Here is a 14754-nt window from a genome sequence, read left to right on the forward strand (position 1 = left end):
GAGGGAAAGGCTGGTGTGTGGATGCAGAAGACATTCAAGGAGCTGCGCCTGGCATGAGATTTTGCTTGGGGACGGTGCAAGATCTGATTTCCTCTGTGTTCTCCCACGTTGCCTGAAAGTTGCTAGAAGCCACAGGAACAGAACTGGAAATGGAACAACAGACTGGTTCAAAACTGGAAAAGGAGTATATCAAGGCTGTATATTGTCACCCTGCTTATTTAACTTCTATGCAGAATACATCATCCCAAATGCCAGGCTGGATGAAGTACAAACTGGAATCAAGATCACTGGGAGAAATATTAACAACCTCAGATATGCAGATGACACCACCCAATGGCAAAAAGAGTAGAAGAACTAAAGAGCTTCTTGATGAAGATGAGAAAGGAGGGTGGAAAAGCTGACTTAAAGCACAACATTCAAGAAACTAAGATGTTGGCATCCAGTCCCATCACTTCACAGCAAATACAGGGGAGATAAGTGGAAACAGTGATGGATTTTATTTTCTTGGACTCCAAAATCACTGCGGATAATGACTGTAGCCATGAAATTAAAAGATACCTGCTCCATGGAAGAAAAGCTATGACAAACCTAGACAGAGTAATAAAAACCAGAAACATCACTTTGCTGACAAAGGTCTGTTTAGTCAAAGCTATGATTTTTCCGGTAGTCAGGTATGGATGTGAGAGAGCTGGACCATAAAGAAGGCTGAGCACTGAAGGACTGATGCTTTTGAATTGTGGTGCTGGAGAAGACTCTTGAGAGCTTTGTGGACTACAAGGAGATCAAACCAGTCAATTCTAAAAGAAATAAACCCTGCATATTCACTGGAAGGACTGATACTGAAGCTGAAGCTCCAATACTTTGACCACCTGATTTGAAGAGCCAACTCATTGGAAAAGACCCTGATGCTTGGAAAAATTGTGGGCAGGAGGAGACGGGGGGCGGGGGGCGGACAGAGGATGAGATGGTTGGATGGCATCACTGACTCAATGGACATAAGTTTGAGCAAACTCTGGGAGATAGTGAAGGATAAGGAAGCCTGGTGTGCTGCAGTCCATACGATTGCAAAGAGGTGGACATGACTTAGAGACTAAACTGCAACAATAGCATTCAAGTCCTAAACCTGGGTGTTCTTGTTCCACCAGGAGTTCCATGACCCTGGCCACTCACTTCACTTCCCCAGAAAGTTTCCTCTTTTATAAAATGGGGGTCAGGAATCCTGGCTTACCTACTTACCTCATGGGGCTGTTATGAGGCTCAAGTGAGTCTAGGGATGTTTAAGTGTTTGGCTAACTGGGAAGCACTGCTCAGAGATGCTAGTTAATGTTACTGACTTGATGATTACCTGCGAGTTAAAAGCAATGCATTTGATTCTATAAAACTTAGCTTTAGAGAGAACCACAGAATGTTCCTCCATGAGGACAAGTTTATAGTACTGGGGATGCTGGTACTGTCTGTGACCAATTCAAGACCAGGTAGGGAGCCTTGGAGCCTTGTGGATGGATAGTAGCATTGTTATCTAGATGCAGTGATGGCAGGTTCGGGGATCATACCCCAGTCAGCCCTTTCTTCTCTGTACTTCTTCTCCCAGAAATTTGGGGCAAGGTGGGGGTTGGTGACATCCTCTCTGATGTGTTAGAATTTGTCTTGCTTTAATGTCTGGCCAGCTGCATGGCCACATATCACATGGAGGCACAAAGCAATTGACAGCATCCTGGCCATTTCTTATGGATCCAATATCTTGTGTCTGGGTTGTATTTCAGGCCAACTTTTAGTGAACTGGATCAATGCTTGAAGCACATAATGTAACATGATTCTTCAAGAGTTTGATTAATTGTGTCACAGTCACAGCCTCAGTTCAGGTTCAACCTTTTAAAAGTTTTATTATTGTATAAAGTGATCAATCAGGAGGAAAGGAAAGACAAATGCTCAACTTCGGCCATATCTCTCCCTCTTCTTTGTCAGCAAATGTTCCTCTCCTAGTCAGTTCATCTGGACCATGGTGGAGAAACTGGGGTTAAGGCAGCTCCATGGTAGAGCAAACTCTGAGCCAAGGAAGAGGCAATCAGGTGCTCTGCATGGAAGGCACACTGCTCCTGGGCTAATCAGCCTTGGTTTTACAGAAAAAGAGCCTGGGGAGCTTTAAGAGGTTCAGAGTCCTGCATCCCACCCACAGAGATTCTGATGTTTTGGTCTAGGGTATGGTCGGAGCATCCTCTTGATTCCAATGGGTAGCCAAGGATAAGAACCACTGATCTGGTTCTAGAGTAGGTCTTGATAAAACCATCCAGTATGGCAAATTTATTATGGGGGCTCCTTGTTTCCCAATCTCTGCTTTCTCTCTCTCACTGTCTCCAGGATCCTCTTCTATATCTCATTCTGCTCAAACCTGCTTTCAAAGTGTTCCCCAACAGGGAACAAGTTGATAAAAACTTAAGGATTTAGATCTTCTAGAAGTGCATGCATTTTCACATGGGATTCTTAAAGTCAAAATGGCCCGAAGTAATCTAGCTATAAGAGAGGGGTGACAAAGTGGCTGAGATGCATTTGAGCCAATAGCTTTCTAGTCATCATCACTGTAATAATAGTCAGTACTTATTATGAGCAAAACACTGTTCTAAGTATTCCACATATAAATACATATCTTTACTCATTGAATCCTCCAAACAGCCTTATAGTCAGGTATGCTTACACTGGAAAAACGAGACACAAGAGGGTTGAATAATGTGTCTAAGGTCTTAGGGCCAAGAAATGGTAGAGCCAAGGTCTGAACTCAGGAAGTCTGACTCCAGGTACCATCTTTTAACCATCACTGATCAAATGGCCTCGATGGTCCCTACCAAAGGCAGAATGGAGCCTGAGGGCTGGTTTTGTTTCTCCAAAAGGAGATGTTGGGGAACTGGCTCTTATTTTTCCCTCTCAAAGTCCCTGAGGCAGCACCCTCAATGGGAGATAGTTTCATTGTTCCTAAATGTTGCCCTTCCCTGCCAGAGGGTAAGACTTCTCTTGCTTCATCAACATCAGGCTTGGCTATGCGACTTGGTCACCAGAAAGATGTGAGAGGAAGTGACATAGGCTACTTCTGAGCAGAAGCCTTAAAAGTCATCTGGTTGTTCCTTTTCTCCCTTCTAGCAGGATATGGTTTTGAAGCCAGGGAGGAGCTGCTCCTTCATTCAGCATAGGACTCAGAATAAAGATGAAATGGAGCAAAGATACAACCATCTAATTCGAATGGAATGGAGAAAGATGAAATGGAAGGATTACTTTGGTGCAATTTTGTACATGAAAAATATATATATCTTTAAGTCACTAAGACCTGGGGTTGTTTGCAAATGCAGCATTATTTGGTTAAAAACTGATGGATACTGGTGCTAAATATAAAAAATTTTAAGCTCAAATGATAGAAATGCTCTAAGGATAATACTCTTAAATAACCAATTAAATACATTATAATCTGTAAAAGAAATTTTGCAAAGAGGTTCAAAACAGCTTTCCACCTTCTACAGATACTTCTTATGCATCAACCCATCCCTAGCTCAGAACATTAAGAGATGGGAAGCATTTGCCTGGCTCAGTACATCCAGAATTCATTCACCAGTCTAATATTTACAAACAGAATCAGAAACAAAGGATGAAGTAAATTAAAAGTTATTTTAGGTTCAAGGGCATTGGATAGCATGGGAGAGAAAAAGTATATTATTTTTCTTTATAGATGGGAATTAGCAGCAAGTCTTGATAAGCCTCTCTCTTATCTGAGACAGAGAAAGAAAGAATCCTTAATACAAATTCTCTGTTCCATGCTTCAGAATCTGTTGCTCCTTTTAATTCCCAACTACTTGCTTCTGTCTCTATATAGTTTACAAAGTTACAGCCCCATGAGCTGAATGTGGCATGTTGAATCTTTGATTTGGTTCATATGTCATGTTGGTGTTTACATCAAATTGATTGCCAACATTCAAAATTTGAGATATTTCAAGTAAAAAAACAAGTATATTTCTAGCTTCTTTTGAAAAAATAAAAAATTGTGGTTTCACTGGGCCTAGAAACTGTTGATTAGAATGGAGCAGCTGCTGCCCCCTAAGGCCGAGCATGTTCTCCATAGTCCCCACCTCTCCCTACTGCCTCATTCTATTCCCACTTCATTTACTTGTATTCTTTGCTTAATCCATGCAGTCATTGGAGTTTGCCAATCTGCGGATCAAGTTCCTTCTTTTTAAAATTCTCTTCTGGCCTTATCTTCATTTCCTTTTCTTTCTTTTTTTCTCATACTTTGTCCATAGAAAGGAAGGAGATGTCTCTTTGCCACCTTGAGGGCATTTACTCTTTGCCTTCTTCTTAGAAACTGAAGTGACCCAGCTTTGACAGTCCAGCTCTTTGGGTCCCAGAGAGAGTCACCTAATACTATCTAAGACCATTCTGGGGATGGGGGGAATGGATGCTTGCCTCTGGAAATCCTGACTATGCTTATTCAATGGATTCTATAATATTTACTGATTTGCATACTTGTGTAGCTCGAAGGTCTTAGAACAGCATAAACCTCCTGCCCACTAGATAATTCTGTTGCTTAACAAACCATAACAGCTCTGATTACATGCAGAATACGAGCAGTAAATGGTTTGAAAATGATTTTACTGTTTTCTGTTATGGAAACTCACATGTAGGAACATTATGGAACTGTTTTGAAATGTCTTTAGCCTTCCAAATGTAAAATCACTAGACTCAGATATTTCAGCAATTCCACATTTAAAATATCAGAGTTAATGAGACCTGCATCTGCTTTATTGACACCCCCACCAGAGGAAGCCATCCGACACCATGTGGATGAAGTAGTCCTCCGCTTGGTGGATGGGTGTTTCTACCCCTCTGGCATGCCCTTTTCTTTCCCTCACCAGATTCATTGCTGGACCAACTAACTCCTCATTGCCTAAGGACTACACACCAAGGACTAGGGCTGTGCAGACTGCAATACGGACTGAGGGCATCAAGACATACGCTGAGGGAACTTCCCTGGTGATCCAGTGGCTAAGACTCCACACTCCCAATGAAGGGGGCCCAAGTTTAATCCCTGGCCAGGGAACTAGATCCCGCATGCTGCGACTAAAGATACAGCCTGCCGCAACGAAAATGGAAGATCCCATGTACTGCAACCAAGACCCAGTGCAGCCAAATATGCAAATAATAAAAATTTGAAAAAGCACTTATATAACTTTAAAAAAGACATACACGAGGGTTCCCAAACTCAGTAATAAAGTCATTCTGAGAGTTCTCACGCCAGCACTCAGCTAGCTGCAACCTTCTCTGGCATGCCTTCTAAGGAGATTAAGACTGGATATTTTATTTTGTTTCTGATTTAGTTTATTTGAAGGTTTTATGATATCTTAGTTGAGCGGCTCTGGGACTTCCAAATAAACACGCTGACTTTAAAAATGGCACGTTGTTTTTATTTATTTCTTTTAGGTGCCCGGTAACCTCAGGGTATATTAGGCAGCTTTAAATTATAATTAAAATAATAACTGTGGACCTAAAACAATAATAGACATTGAATTATGTGAACACCAAATTAGGATGTTCAGAAAATCTGTTCGAAGGAAACCAGGGTAAGCATGGAATTAAAAAAAAAAAAAAATGATCTTTGTGGCAATGTGACCAAAAGAAATTTCTCCCTAACAGCAGCCTTTTCTTGCTTTCCTCCAAGGCTACTCAAATTTTTATTTTTTGCATTTGGTGGACTTTGGGTGTGTGCAGGGGCTATCCAGTTCTTTAACTGACCTTGCTATGATTTTGTAGACAAGAAAAAAAATCTACTTGTCATCTGAGAAAAATCACTGTAGTTTAATGATTTCTTGAAAATTTCTCAAGTCCGTGAACACAAGCAGTAGAGGCTGACACTGTGCTGCACTGAATGCCAAATCCTCAGAGTGCTTCTGAGTCCTTCTAAGACACACACATCTGCATTCCTCCATCTGTCATCTTAGCTCATCTTCTTCTCCCAACTGTTCTTAAATTAAATGACTATGTCTAATGGGAGATTTTCTCAGAAAAGCTTATGAGAATTTGTCCAAAGGCAAATTAAAACGTTGCAATGTAATCACTCAATTCAACTCACTGCTTGGCTGGTCTCCGTGCCTACTCTTACTCAAAGGAGTTCGTCAGGGCCCCGTATGGGGAAAAGCAGGAAGAAAATCCAGTCAAGGGAAAATGGGACCCACCGGCTAACAGAGCGTCAGGGCAGGAAAATGCGGCAGAGAGGATCCAAAGGCCAGGGTGACAGGCATGGGAAGTGTGAAGTAACGGAAAACAAACATCTAGCTCTAGACCCTCCTGGCAAGATGCTCAACCTCAGGGATGTGAGAATTCACCTTCCCTCACACCCATGTCCCCAGAGATGAATGGAGAAGGGCTCCTGCAAGCGTCACAGGCCACTAGGATTGACAGGACTCTTCAGCTTGGCTGGCCATTGCCCTTTTATTACCCCAATGCTCCACGTGAATTCTTTCTTAACATTGGGTTGACAGCTTTCCCAGAAACTCTACCTTTGTGGGAATTTATGCCAAACAGTTAACTGGGAAGATTGACCAAGCACAAGGATGTTCCTTTAGAGCATTGCTGAAAATACCGTAACTACCCATGCATAGGAGATTTGGTAAGTAACTGGCAGTACATCCAACACTGGGATGCAACACAGTCACTGAAAAGAAACACACAAATCTGTAATTCACCCATGTGGTACACGGCTTTGGACAACAGGTAACTATGATACCGCTGATTTAAAATAAAAGACACATACAAGTATATGTCTACAGACTAAGCATTTGATAAGATGCCATTCAGGTTAACAGTGTTTATTCTGGGTGGTAGAATTTGGGGTAATGCTACTTTTCTGTCTGCTTTGACCAATCACTTTGAAAAGAGATTATATATTTTCTTTGTAATAAGAAAAAAGCTTAATGTTAGGTGTATATTTGAGAGATCAGCCTTGGTTAATGGCATATGAGTGTCTGTGCTGCTCTGCTTGTGTTGTCAAACCCAAAAAAGTCCTAAGGAACTGAATCTGGATAAAGGGGCTTTGCTGGGTCATGATGGGAACAGGGAGCTGATTGCCCCAGTGATGCTCCAATTCCGTATTCCCAGGCTACTACCGTCTAATCTGATCATTTTCATTGGAACTTTATGCTCCTTACTAAACATTCAAGGTGTTTCCTCAGATCAATGCTTTCAGTTTATCCTCAGATGACCTTTGCAAGGCAGCAGAGGGCAGGGAATATGAACTCTTAATCTGGGGACCTGATGAACCTGTGGCTCTGGGACTGGAGGGAAACCACAGCACTGCTGGGACCAGCATCCTCCTTCTCCATCTCTCCATTCAGTGCTTCTTTGCCTAACCCACAGACCTTCACTTTCGGAAATGACAGGGAAAAGCTTTGAAAGAATCTTTTTAATAACTCAGGAAATGGAATGGAAAACTTCTGCCCTTTCTGTGCATTGAAATGCCCAAGAACTGGATTATCTCTGATGAGAGTGCCAGTTAGGAGAAATGTTTTTGGACCTTGTATGGCTATCAGTGATCCCAATTCCTTCTGATGCTGCCGAGAAGGCTTCCTTCTGAAAGTCTGGAGACTGGGACAACAGTCTTGTCCTACCACGAGCTGTTACAAAGGAGGCAAGGGTTAACTTCTCTGGGTCTCAACCTTTTATACATACAATGAAGTGGGGAGCTACACCAGTCTTACCTGTCTCAAGTCATCCTTTGGAAGATCAAGTGATATAACAGATATGAACGTCCTCAACTCTTGACTTCTCTCTGACCTTCTCTAGAAGAGCTGGCTGTCCCCACTCCTTGCCATATTCTTATAATAGACTACCACTTATGTTATAGGACTCGATATTTCTGCCTGCCCAGCAAGACTCTGAAGAACAAAGTCAAGAATGATTCTGGAAGGACTTCTTTGGTGGTGGTGCGGGAAGTAAGAACTTGCCAATGCAGGGGACAAGGGTTCGTTCCCTGGTCTGAGAAGATCCCACATGCTGCAGAGCAACTAAGCCTGTGCACCACCACTACCGAGCCCGAGCCGCAGAGCCCAAGAGCTGCAACTACCAAGCCCACATGCTGTAACTACCAAAGCCTGTGTGCCTAGACCCTGGGCTCCGCGACAAGAGAAGCCACCACGAGGAGAAGCCTGTGCACCACAGTGAAGCGTAGCCCTCACTCGTTACAACTAGAGAAAGCTCACACAAAAGCAGCAAAAACCCAGCACCGCCAAAAATAAAGAAATACCTTAATTAAATAATTAACTTAAAAAAAAAAGAAGAATTCTGGGGACTTCCCTGGTGGTCCAGTAGTTAAGACTCCACACTCACAATACAGAAGGCTCAGGTTCAATCCCTGGTCAGGGAACTAGATTCCACATGCCACACAAGTAAAGATCCTGCATGCCACAATGAAGGTCAAAGATTTCGAGTGTGCAGCTAAGACCCAGTGCGGCCAAGCAAATGAATGAATGAATAGATAAATATTTTAAAAAGAATGATTCTGATTCAGTACAACTCCATCCCAAGACCTAGCACAACACACAGCAGGCAGTATTTTCAATTAAAGCTTGTTGACCAGATGAGTGGCTTGAAAGTGCTCCCCCAGTTGGACGCATCAGGAGTTGTCACTGTGAAACTGACGGAACTGTCCTCTTTCTGTACAACAGACGGCTTACTATTCATTTTTTAAAAACGCCACACTTTCTGTCTAAGGCTATAAGAGCATGTGGAATAAGAGTAACAACTGCTGACATCTGCGTGACAATTTGTGCCCAACTGAATGAATGAATAGGGATGATTTGCACATGAAGCCTACTACATGAACTTTCTCATCTAATTCCACCAACCTCCCTTTGAGGTGGGTACCAGATACTGAAGCTGAACCTCAGAGAGCAGTCTACTTGGAGTCCAGAGACAACCAGTCTGGAATCCATTCTCAAGCCAGTGCTCTTGACCACTTTTCCTTGCCATGCCTGAAACCAACTTGAGCCAAAGAACAGTCTGATTTAGTACCTCCTCACTTTCATGCATTGGAGAAGGAAATGGCAACCCACTCCAGTGTTCTTGCCTGGAGAATCCCAGGGACAGGGGAGCCTGGTGGGCTGCCGTCTATGGGGTCACACAGAGTCGGACACGACTGAAGCGACTTACCAGCAGCAGCAGCAGCATTTTCATTCTGACTTGGGATTTCTATAGAGTTGTTGGTGGTGGTTTAGTCACTAAGTCATGTCCAACTCTTGCGACCCCATGGACTAGAACCTGCCAGGGTGCTCTGTCCACAGGATTCTCCAGGCAAGAATACTGGAGTGGGTTGCCATTTCCTTCTCCAGGGGATCTTCCGCAACCAGGAACTGAACTTGGGTCTCCTGCGTTGCAGGCAGATTCTTTATTGACTGAACTACAAGGGAAGATCTATAGAGTCAGCCTCTTCCAAATCCTCTTTCAACCAGTCTGTGTTTGTCAGGTTAAACTAAACAAGTCCACAAGGAAGGCTCCGACGGGCTGGGTTTTATCCCTTCTGCCTTCTGACAGCAACAGTTCACCTTTGGAGCCTTAGCTGAAATGTGGTCTTTTCCTTTGTTTCTTAAATGTTCCCATTTTCTTCTACTTCCCTCTCAGTTTCCTGTTAACCAGCTGAGTGACAGAAACTCAATGCTGACCACTTCATTAGCCGACGACCTTGTCCCTCTGGCCTCCTGCCCCGCTGGTTCTCCTGGGCAGGTTGCCTTACGTCATAAGCCCTTGTTAAGGGTCAGGACCTTGGAGCCATCAGCACTGGGCATGTTGTTTTAATATATATCTAGAGAAATCAGGCCTGTCGGATCACATTAGGCCCTATTTGGGAACCGAATGCCAATCCCCATGGTGGAGATGAACTGTTACCTTTGACATACAATCAGGGCTGGTTAAGGAAAGCCCTTCTAATCTGTCTCTGCCCTCATTGGCTGGGATGTCCCTCTTCCTGTACAGAAAAAGTCCTCATAAACAGCAGTGTTGGTTGAAAAGGACCGAGGCTAAGAGATGCAGCATGTGTCTAAAACCAGATGTGTTAATGAGCATGAGGGTGGGCGTGGTTATGTGATAAGTCAATACCATGGGAGCCCGATGGTAAACGGGCGAGTTTTTGGCATGGTGCTAAAATCGTAAAATTGACAACCTCCATCTGTTGAGTGATTACCCTGTGGCAGGCATCAGACTAAGCATCATGTGCATTAGGCCATTTGGGCCGCATAATAACCTGGAGGTCAATGCTACCATTAAGCCCATTTTACGAATGGAGAAACTGAGGCTTAGAAAAGCCCAGTGCTTTGCCCGAATTCACAAAGCAATTCAGTGATAGAGGAGTGCAGATTCCAAAGCTGCTTCCAACCACCAGGCCACCACGATCCTGCTGTGATACTCCGTGGTCTCTTCTTCAGGGTGGGATTTTAGGTGGTGTTCCAGAGAACCATAATGCAATTAGGGAGGGGCCCCAAATATCTCACTTGACCCAACAGAAGATTTGTTTTAAAACGGAGTCTGAGACTAAGCCAAGACTCTCTCTCTTTCTCTTTTTCTTTCTTCCCCAGGATTGGTTTTAAACTCATTGCTACCTCCCGTGGGAGTCTGGCTGGACAGATCCCTTGACAGGGGCTAGAAATAGCTCTCAAAGCCTATTTTTAAGGGAAATGTGATGTCAGAAAATGAGGCAGCGATGGACATCACAAAAAAGAACACACCAGAATGGAGTCAAGGAGTGCTTAGCCAGGAAATGCTCAGAGAGACCAGGAGGAGGAAGGCTGACAAAGAGAGAAAAATTGGCAAAGACATACTGGGGAGATGGAACTGCCTTCCTACCTGGGCAGCATATTTCTGTCACATTCCTGTGTCCCGCCCATAGTAAGCTCATTTTTCTATCTAGACAAACAGGGCCTGACAAAACACACGCAGAATTGCCCACTTGCCTCTTTCCCGGAACCTCAGGGCACAATGCAGAGGTGTCTAGTAACACTTTTATTTCCTTTGAACTGTTTGGTTTTGTTTGGTGTCCTTGTCTGGCGGGTTAGCCTTTTGATTGCGTTAACTCACCTGGTATAACATTTTCTTTCATTGAGAAACAAGAAGGCTGGAACTCACCTCTCTGATTCTGGCAAGGCTGGACACCATCCAATCACGCTCGGCTAGACTTCTGGAGGCTGTAAATTATATCTTCGGAGCTGAGAGAGAGAAGAAAGAACAAAAACACGGTTGGGGAGACACTCGGTGGACCTTCATAGGCCAAGTGGGAAACGAGAGAGAGGATGAGCCCATCCTTTCCCACTTATTTTTCTTGGGTACAATTTGCATTTAAGGGAAGGATTTATCAACGTCGTTTCCACCTGGGCCACCAGCAAACGACCCAGCTACCTGTGTTCATTCCACGCTGACCAAGCTGGAGAAAATCACCTTCTTTCACTGGAAAAGGAGACTTTACAAAGGCGACTCAGGGCTGCTAGCCTCAATAGAGCATCTGATATTAATCAGAAATTATACAACAGTCTAAAAGTTGAACCAAAGAAATTTTGGTAGAAGGGTCAGGACAAGAATGAGGAAAATCGAAAGTGAAATCCCGCGCTGATTGAAAGCGACTGCGGCGCCTGCATCTCTCCCCAGCCACCGCGTAACTGCCTGCCTATCCCGGGAAGGCCTTCCAAGGGTGTTAAACTACAGGACGCTCGCCTCGCTTTCCACTCCCCTTTCCCTGGGTAGCTGCGGTGAGCTGGCTGCCGAGATGCCGCCCTGAACCTATCCATCAAGTCGAGGGAAGAGAGAGTTAGAAAGGCAAACATTATCTGGGATCAATATCTTTACAAATCCAAAGGAAACCCCAGCTCCCGAAGGGTTAAGCCTGGGAAGGAAAAGCCATCAGGCTGTTTAGTGAGCTAATGTTTTTATTGATGGGGGGGGTGGGGAGGCCTTTAAGTCCCTAACAGGAGAACTGGGGAAAAGTGGCAGATTGTTTGACTGGGCAGAAAGGAGAAGGGAAGAACATTCTATATGCATAGTTTATATATACATGACATACGTATTTGCCACGCTCTCATTCTCCCGGCTTTCAAACCTCTGAAATCCATGTAATGCGTAAGACTCTCTGTAACCTTGAGTACTATTCAGTACAAGGTATTTTTTTTTCTTGCTCTTATCCCCCTCCCCAAGTGGAATCCACATCTCCCCCTAACAATTCTGCTATAATGCACATCTCAGACTAATGCCTGCGTTGAAGAGCATGTCTTCATTTAACAACTGTGTTATAAAGCACATCTCAGGCTAACATTCCTAGGATAATCCATATTTCAACCTAACTACTCCGGCATAACACTTCAATCTAATTCCCCCACTGTAAAGTACATTGCAATCTAACACCCTCATATAATGTACATCTCAGTCCATTATTTTGTATTTTGTAAGCCATATTTTGATATGTCTTTTCCATTAAGGAGCGGGACTGTCTGGAGACAACGGCTAGCCCTACGCTGAAAGCTCCCGTAGTTCTCACAGCATCCTTTGGTGACAGGCTGCTGATGGATATGTTTCTGAACTTTCACCTTTGCCATCCTGGGTTCAACTCTGGCTTGTTTCTGTACTGCAAGCCTTCAGCCTCCTGTGGGGAGCAGGGCTGAGCAAGGAGCCCTGCTTGGTCCTGATGGGCCTCCTCTCATACTAAGCAGCAAGGCGGGCCACCTCAAATGATCAGAGTCTACCTCAGGAGAGGGCCATCTGAGGCCAATGTCAGGGTCAGGGGTCAGGGTGTAGCTGCTGGCTAATAGAGTGTAAGCTAACACTGTTGTCAAATTGCTGCGCTGAACGACAATGCCTGCCTCCTGCTGATGACCTTACCCTGGGGGAGGGGGTGCTATTGGCTTTATTGGAAATCTGCCAGTCTCAGAGGTGATGGAAGCAGCTGATCACAGCTAAAGACTGTTTGATTGTTGAAGGACAGCCTGTTCTGTGGTTGGTCCCCAACTGAAAGGCTTACAGAGCTGCTTATTGATGGCTGAGTTTTCTACATGTGATGGAGTTCTCTTCTGTTTCACAAGAAGTTATGTTACCATTCAGTTGTGAAGGTGGGCTGCGGTGGCTTGGGGACATGGGATTTTTCAGAATCAAGAGCCATGAAAGTGATGCTGTCACTGACTTCTGGGAAAGCACCAACCACCTACTGCTGGTTGAATGGGGCTGACTGGTTCTTGAGAGGAAACCAATGCATAATGAATTGACAATAGATGTAGGAGGTCCTTCTCTTCCAAGGCATTTTGGTGAATGTGAAAGAAGACAACAAATGCATGTTCTAAAGAGATTTAGTGTTGCAAGCATCAACATTTCAGCCTCAAATTTTCAGCCTATCCTATCTATGCAGGAGGAAGACGTTAGATTTATCTAGTAGTGCCATATAACCAAATTAGTAGTGCCATTAAGTATTTGATGAAAGGGAGTTACTGAGACTTAGAGTTCCAAAGTTTTCCAGAATAGTATGAATTCTTGAGAGACAAGTACAGGAGGCAGAGAACAAAGTTTAGAGATAAAAAATGATTTTTATAAACTACATATGGATCATGGAGGATTACCAGGTAGTACAACCCTCATTGCAGCCTGCTAAGATAGACAATAAAAACTAGAAAGCATAAATAGGAGAACAGCTTATTGAAGTTGCAACGTCCCCGAGCCACCGCAGCCCACCTTCACAACTGAATGGTAACATAACTTCTTGTGTGATGCCTTGAAGAAACTCATACAGATATGGTAGCACTTGTCTTTAAATCTCTCATTTAATAGAGATGGTGACATATTTTGTGGGGAGAAAAGTAAGCTTATAAAGTGAACTTGAAGGGTTTTTCCTAGAAAAGAATCAACTGAGGGTGACTTATCGATAACCTCCCAGGCTGTTACGTGACAGAACAAGCCATGTGGCTTTCAGCCAGGTCAGCATGGTTAATCACACACAGTGAGGCTCTGGCTTGACTATCATTACTATTTTCACCTCTGAACGTCTCAGTTTTCTTTTTTTGTTGAGGGGAATCCTACTCTTTACCCTCCACAGATATGAGGAGGATTAATTCAGCTGTTGAACCATTAGCAGGGTACATGACACAAAGTTTGCATTCAGTACATGTTAGATTCCTTTCCCTTAAACTGTGGCCTGGACTTTCTGATAACAGGCATTAATAAATATGGGGGTCTAGAACTACATACCTTCTCTTTGTGAGTAAGCAAGACAACCAGTATTTGGAAAGTTTAGGTCCACTTGACCACAGGAGGATGACCTAGACCAGAAGTTAGCAAACTATGGCCCACTCCCTACTTTTATAAATAAAGCTTTATTGGAACACGACCATGCTCATTCATTTACATATTGTCCATGGCTGTTTCTGCATAGTAGTAGAACTGAGTTGTTGTAATAGAGATGGTGTGGTGTGCAAAGCCTAAATTATTTGCCATTTGACCTGTTACAGAAAATATTGACCAGCCCCAAACCTGTGATGAAGGAACACTCTTTCTCTCTTTTGTTTGAAAACAAAATGCCATGTGGAAATCCAACATGCAAAGCAGGTTCAAGCAGCAAATACTTCTTCAGGGAGTTAAACTCAAACCTATTTAACAAACACAATACTGTTGGTGGAACTTCTGAAGCAACTTTCATGGTTCCATGAACCACTTTGAAGACTACAGACTGTAAAAGTCCCTGGAATCTTTTGGAAGTTCCTGGAA

The 14754-nt window shown here is 43.6% G+C and overlaps 1 long non-coding RNA gene across 1 annotated transcript in view; it reads right to left on the minus strand.

The window, feature by feature from the left end:
• Window positions 1-14754, minus strand: part of LOC113876656 — a 133629-nt gene that overhangs the window by 25762 nt on the left and 93113 nt on the right. The window contains exon 2 of the long non-coding RNA XR_003506554.1: window positions 11146-11225. This is a non-coding gene — a long non-coding RNA (uncharacterized LOC113876656). The remainder of the gene's footprint in view (window positions 1-11145; window positions 11226-14754) is intronic.

Source organism: Bos indicus x Bos taurus, chromosome 18 (genome assembly GCF_003369695.1).
Source record: "Bos indicus x Bos taurus breed Angus x Brahman F1 hybrid chromosome 18, Bos_hybrid_MaternalHap_v2.0, whole genome shotgun sequence".
In the NCBI taxonomy this organism is placed as follows: Eukaryota; Metazoa; Chordata; class Mammalia; order Artiodactyla; family Bovidae; genus Bos; species Bos indicus x Bos taurus.